Consider the following 7,717-nt stretch of genomic DNA (forward strand, 5'->3'; position numbering starts at 1 on the left):
ATTTTTGCAGACGGTAGGTTTTTATGTGTATATTAATCCACAAGCTGAAACAAGGTTCTATCGTGAACAGTTCAATTTCTACGTCAAGGAGGATGGGGTTAACCGACTAAAAGGGATAAGTGTCCACATCTATTGTGGTTGGGCTCTATCTTTAATGGTTCAATTTCTACGCCAAAGTGGATGGGGATAACCCAATAAAAGGGATAAGTGTCCATATCTATTGAACCAAGCAAGATAGAATCGATTTTGTTTTTCAGATGATTCTTTTTTATGTGTGTATTAATCCACAAGCTGATCCAAGGTTCTGTCGCTAACGGTTCAATTTCTACGTCATACTGGGTGGGGTTAACCGACCAAAAGGGATAAGTGTCCATATCTATTGAACCAAGCAAGATAGAATCGATTTTATTTTTGCAGATGGTAGGTTTTTATGTGTATATTAATCCACAAGCTGATACAAGGTTCTATCGTTAACGGTTCAATTTCTACATCAAAGTAACCGACTAAAAGGGATAAGTGTCCATATCTACTGAACCAAGCAAGATAGAATCGATTTTAGTTTTGCAGATGGTAGGTTTTTATGTGTATATTAATCCACAAGCTGAAACAAGGTTCTATCGTTAACGGTTCAATTTCTACGTCAAGGTGGATGGGGTTAACCGACTAAAAGGGATAAGTGTCCATATCTATTGAACCAAGCAAGATATAATCGATTTTGTTTCTGCAGATGATAGGTTTTTATGTGTATATTAATCCACAAGCTGACCTAAGCTTCTATCGTTAACGGTTCAATTTCTACGTCATACTGGATGGGGTTAACCGACTAAAAGGGATAAGTATCCATATCTATTGAACCAAGCAAGATATAATCGATTTTATATTTGCAGATGGTAGGTTTTTATGTGTATATTAATCCACAAGCTGATACAAGGTTCTATCGTTAACGGTTCAATTACTACATCAAAGTAACCGACTAAAAGGGATAAGTTTCCATATCTATTGTGGGTGGGGTTAATCGACTAAAAGGGAAAAGTGTCCATATCTATTGAACCAAGCAAGATATAATCGATTTTGTTTTCGCAGATGGTAGGTTTTTATATTTATATTAATCCACAAGCTGATCTAAGCTTCTATCGTTAACGGTTCAATTTCTACGTTATAGTGTGTGGGGTTAACCGACTAAAAGGGATAAGTATACATATCTATTGAACCAAGCAAGATAGAATCGATTTTTTTTTTGCAGATGGTAGGTTTTTATGTGTATATTAATCCACAAGCTGATATAAGCTTCTATCGTTAACGGTTCAATTTCTACGTTATAGTGGGTGGGGTTAACCGACTGAAAGGGACAAGTATACACATCTATTGAACCAAGCAAGATAGAATCGAATTTATTTTTGCAGATGGTAGTATTTTATGTTTATATTAATCCACAAGCTAATCGAAGGTTCTATCGCTAACGGTTCAATTTCTACGTCGTACTGGGTGGGGTTATCCGACTAAAAGGGATAAGTGTCCATATCTATTGAACCAAGCAAGATATAATCGATTTTGTTTCTGCAGATGATAGGTTTTTATGTGTATATTAATCCACAAGCTAATCCCAGGTTCTGTCGCTAACGGTTCAATTTCTATGTCATACTGGGTGGGGTTAATCGACTAAAAGGGATAAGTGTCCATATCTATTGAACCAAGCAAGATAGAATCGACTTTATTTTTGCAGATGGTAGGGTTTTATGTGTATATTAATCCACAAGCTGATACCAGGTTCTATCGTTAACGGTTCAATTTCTACATCAAAGTAACCGACTAAAAGGGATAAGTGTCCATATCTACTGAACCAAGCATGATAGAATCGATTTTATTTTTGCAGATGGTAGGTTTTTATGTGTATATTAATCCACAAGCTGATACAAGGTTCTATCGTTAACGGTTCAATTTCTACATCAAAGTAACCGACTAACTACTGAACCAAGCAAGATAGAATCGATTTTATTTTTGCAGATGGTAGGTTTTTATGTGTATATTAATCCACAAGCTGTTACAAGGTTCTATCGTTAACGGTTCAATTTCTACATCAAAGTAACCGACTAAAAGGGATAAGTGTCCATATCTACTGAACCAAGCAAGATAGAATCGATTTTATTTTTGCAGATGGTAGGTTTTTATGTGTATATTAATCCACAAGCTGAAACAAGGTTCTATCGTTAACGGTTCAATTTCTACGTCAAGGTGGATGGGGTTAACCGACTAAAAGGGATAAGTGTCCACATCTATTGTGGGTGGGGTTAACCGACTAAAAGGGATAAGTGTCCATATCTATTGAACCAAGCAAGATATAATCGATTTTGTTTCTGCAGATGATAGGTTTTTATGTGTATATTAATCCACAAGCTGATCCAAGGCTCTATCTTTAATGGTTCAATTTCTACGTCATAGTGGGTGGGGTTAACCGACCAAAAGAGATAAGTGTCCATATCTATTGAACCAAGCAAGATAGAATCGATTTTATTTTTGCAGACGGTAGGTTTTTATGTGTATATTAATCCACAAGCTGAAACAAGGTTCTATCGTGAACGGTTCAATTTCTACGTCAAGGAGGATGGGGTTAACCGACTAAAAGGGATAAGTGTCCACATCTATTGTGGTTGGGCTCTATCTTTAATGGTTCAATTTCTACGCCAAAGTGGATGGGGATAACCCAATAAAAGGGATAAGTGTCCATATCTATTGAACCAAGCAAGATAGAATCGATTTTGTTTTTCAGATGATACTTTTTTATGTGTGTATTAATCCACAAGCTGATCCAAGGTTCTGTCGCTAACGGTTCAATTTCTACGTCATACTGGGTGGGGTTAACCGACCAAAAGGGATAAGTGTCCATATCTATTGAACCAAGCAAGATAGAATCGATTTTATTTTTGCAGATGGTAGGTTTTTATGTGTATATTAATCCACAAGCTGATACAAGGTTCTATCGTTAACGGTTCAATTTCTACATCAAAGTAACCGACTAAAAGGGATAAGTGTCCATATCTACTGAACCAAGCAAGATAGAATCGATTTTAGTTTTGCAGATGGTAGGTTTTTATGTGTATATTAATCCACAAGCTGAAACAAGGTTCTATCGTTAACGGTTCAATTTCTACGTCAAGGTGGATGGGGTTAACCGACTAAAAGGGATAAGTGTCCATATCTATTGAACCAAGCAAGATATAATCGATTTTGTTTCTGCAGATGATAGGTTTTTATGTGTATATTAATCCACAAGCTGACCTAAGCTTCTATCGTTAACGGTTCAATTTCTACGTCATACTGGATGGGGTTAACCGACTAAAAGGGATAAGTATCCATATCTATTGAACCAAGCAAGATATAATCGATTTTATATTTGCAGATGGTAGGTTTTTATGTGTATATTAATCCACAAGCTGATACAAGGTTCTATCGTTAACGGTTCAATTACTACATCAAAGTAACCGACTAAAAGGGATAAGTGTCCATATCTATTGTGGGTGGGGTTAATCGACTAAAAGGGAAAAGTGTCCATATCTATTGAACCAAGCAAGATATAATCGATTTTGTTTTCGCAGATGGTAGGTTTTTATATTTATATTAATCCACAAGCTGATCTAAGCTTCTATCGTTAACGGTTCAATTTCTACGTTATAGTGTGTGGGGTTAACCGACTAAAAGGGATAAGTATACATATCTATTGAACCAAGCAAGATAGAATCGATTTTTTTTTTTGCAGATGGTAGGTTTTTATGTGTATATTAATCCACAAGCTGATATAAGCTTCTATCGTTAACGGTTCAATTTCTACGTTATAGTGGGTGGGGTTAACCGACTGAAAGGGACAAGTATACACATCTATTGAACCAAGCAAGATAGAATCGAATTTATTTTTGCAGATGGTAGTATTTTATGTTTATATTAATCCACAAGCTAATCGAAGGTTCTATCGCTAACGGTTCAATTTCTACGTCGTACTGGGTGGGGTTATCCGACTAAAAGGGATAAGTGTCCATATCTATTGAACCAAGCAAGATATAATCGATTTTGTTTCTGCAGATGATAGGTTTTTATGTGTATATTAATCCACAAGCTGATCCAAGGCTCTATCTTTAATGGTTCAATTTCTACGTCATAGTGGGTGGGGTTAACCGACCAAAAGAGATAAGTGTCCATATCTATTGAACCAAGCAAGATAGAATCGATTTTATTTTTGCAGACGGTAGGTTTTTATGTGTATATTAATCCACAAGCTGAAACAAGGTTCTATCGTGAACGGTTCAATTTCTACGTCAAGGAGGATGGGGTTAACCGACTAAAAGGGATAAGTGTCCACATCTATTGTGGTTGGGCTCTAACTTTAATGGTTCAATTTCTACGCCAAAGTGGATGGGGATAACCCAATAAAAGGGATAAGTGTCCATATCTATTGAACCAAGCAAGATAGAATCGATTTTGTTTTTCAGATGATACTTTTTTATGTGTGTATTAATCCACAAGCTGATCCAAGGTTCTGTCGCTAACGGTTCAATTTCTACGTCATACTGGGTGGGGTTAACCGACCAAAAGGGATAAGTGTCCATATCTATTGAACCAAGCAAGATAGAATCGATTTTATTTTTGCAGATGGTAGGTTTTTATGTGTATATTAATCCACAAGCTGATACAAGGTTCTATCGTTAACGGTTCAATTTCTACATCAAAGTAACCGACTAAAAGGGATAAGTGTCCATATCTACTGAACCAAGCAAGATAGAATCGATTTTAGTTTTGCAGATGGTAGGTTTTTATGTGTATATTAATCCACAAGCTGAAACAAGGTTCTATCGTTAACGGTTCAATTTCTACGTCAAGGTGGATGGGGTTAACCGACTAAAAGGGATAAGTGTCCATATCTATTGAACCAAGCAAGATATAATCGATTTTGTTTCTGCAGATGATAGGTTTTTATGTGTATATTAATCCACAAGCTGACCTAAGCTTCTATCGTTAACGGTTCAATTTCTACGTCATACTGGATGTGGTTAACCGACTAAAAGGGATAAGTATCCATATCTATTGAACCAAGCAAGATATAATCGATTTTATATTTGCAGATGGTAGGTTTTTATGTGTATATTAATCCACAAGCTGATACAAGGTTCTATCGTTAACGGTTCAATTACTACATCAAAGTAACCGACTAAAAGGGATAAGTGTCCATATCTATTGTGGGTGGGGTTAATCGACTAAAAGGGAAAAGTGTCCATATCTATTGAACCAAGCAAGATATAATCGATTTTGTTTTCGCAGATGGTAGGTTTTTATATTTATATTAATCCACAAGCTGATCTAAGCTTCTATCGTTAACGGTTCAATTTCTACGTTATAGTGTGTGGGGTTAACCGACTAAAAGGGATAAGTATACATATCTATTGAACCAAGCAAGATAGAATCGATTTTTTTTTTGCAGATGGTAGGTTTTTATGTGTATATTAATCCACAAGCTGATATAAGCTTCTATCGTTAACGGTTCAATTTCTACGTTATAGTGGGTGGGGTTAACCGACTGAAAGGGACAAGTATACACATCTATTGAACCAAGCAAGATAGAATCGAATTTATTTTTGCAGATGGTAGTATTTTATGTTTATATTAATCCACAAGCTAATCGAAGGTTCTATCGCTAACGGTTCAATTTCTACGTCGTACTGGGTGGGGTTATCCGACTAAAAGGGATAAGTGTCCATATCTATTGAACCAAGCAAGATATAATCGATTTTGTTTCTGCAGATGATAGGTTTTTATGTGTATATTAATCCACAAGCTAATCCCAGGTTCTGTCGCTAACGGTTCAATTTCTATGTCATACTGGGTGGGGTTAATCTACTAAAAGGGATAAGTGTCCATATCTACTGAACCAAGCAAGATAGAATCGATTTTATTTTTGCAGATGGTAAGTTTTTATGTGTATATTAATCCACAAGCTAAAACAAGGTTCTATCGTTAACGGTTCAATTTCTACGTCAAGGTGGATGGGGTTAACCGACTAAAAGGGATAAGTGTCCACATCTATTGTGGGTGGGGTTAACCGACTAAAAGGGATAAGTGTTCATATCTATTGAACCAAGCAAGATAGAATCGATTTTATTTTTGCAGATGGTAGGTTTTTATGTGTATATTAATCCACAAGCTGTTACAACGTTCTATCGTTAACGGTTCAATTTCTACATCAAAGTAACCGACTAAAAGGGATAAGTGTCCATATCTACTGAACCAAGCAAGATAGAATCGATTTTATTTTTGCAGATGGTAGGTTTTTATGTGTGTATTAATCCACAAGCTGAAACAAGGTTCTATCGTTAACGGTTCAATTTCTACGTCAAGGTGGATGGGGTTAACCGACTAAAAGGGATAAGTGTCCACATCTATTGTGGGTGGGGTTAACCGACTAAAAGGGATAAGTGTCCATATCTATTGAACCAAGCAAGATATAATCGATTTTTTTTTTGCAGATGGTAGGTTTTTATGTGTATATTAATCCACAAGCTAATACCAGGTTCTGTCGCTAACGGTTCAATTTCTATGTCATACTGGGTGGGGTTAATCGCCTAAAAGGGATAAGTGTCCATATCTATTGAACCAAGCAAGATAGAATCGACTTTATTTTTGCAGATGGTAGGGTTTTATGTGTATATTAATCCACAAGCTGATACCAGGTTCTATCGTTAACGGTTCAATTTCTACATCAAAGTAACCGACTAAAAGGGATAAGTGTCCATATCTACTGAACCAAGCATGATAGAATCGATTTTATTTTTGCAGATGGTAGGTTTTTATGTGTATATTAATCCACAAGCTGATACAAGGTTCTATCGTTAACGGTTCAATTTCTACATCAAAGTAACCGACTAAAAGGGATAAGTGTCCATATCTACTGAACCAAGCAAGATAGAATCGATTTTATTTTTGCAGATGGTAGGTTTTTATGTGTATATTAATCCACAAGCTGTTACAAGGTTCTATCGTTAACGGTTCAATTTCTACATCAAAGTAACCGACTAAAAGGGATAAGTGTCCATATCTACTGAACCAAGCAAGATAGAATCGATTTTATTTTTGCAGATGGTAGGTTTTTATGTGTATATTAATCCACAATCTGAAACAAGGTTCTATCGTTAACGGTTCAATTTCTACGTCAAGGTGGATGGGGTTAACCGACTAAAATGGGTAAGTGTCCACATCTATTGTGGGTGGGGTTAACCGACTAAAAGGGATAAGTGTCCATATCTATTGAACCAAGCAAGATATAATCGATTTTGTTTCTGCAGATGATAGGTTTTTATGTGTATATTAATCCACAAGCTGATCCAAGGCTCTATCTTTAATGGTTCAATTTCTACGTCATAGTGGGTGGGGTTAACCGACTAAAAGGGATAAGTGTCCATATCTATTGAACCAAGCAAGATAGAATCGATTTTATTTTTGCAGATGGTAGGTTTTTATGTGTATATTAATCCACAAGCTGAAACAAGGTTCCATCGTTAATGGTTCAATTTCTACGTCAAGTAGGATGGGGTTAACCGACTAAAAGGGATAAGTGTCCACATCTATTGTGGTTGGGCTCTATCTTTAATGGTTCAATTTCTACGCCAAAGTGGATGGGGATAACCCAATAAAAGGGATAAGTGTCCATATCTATTGAACCAAGCAAGATAGAATC

Source organism: Eurosta solidaginis, chromosome X (genome assembly GCF_040869045.1).
Source record: "Eurosta solidaginis isolate ZX-2024a chromosome X, ASM4086904v1, whole genome shotgun sequence".
Lineage (NCBI taxonomy): Eukaryota > Metazoa > Arthropoda > Insecta > Diptera > Tephritidae > Eurosta > Eurosta solidaginis.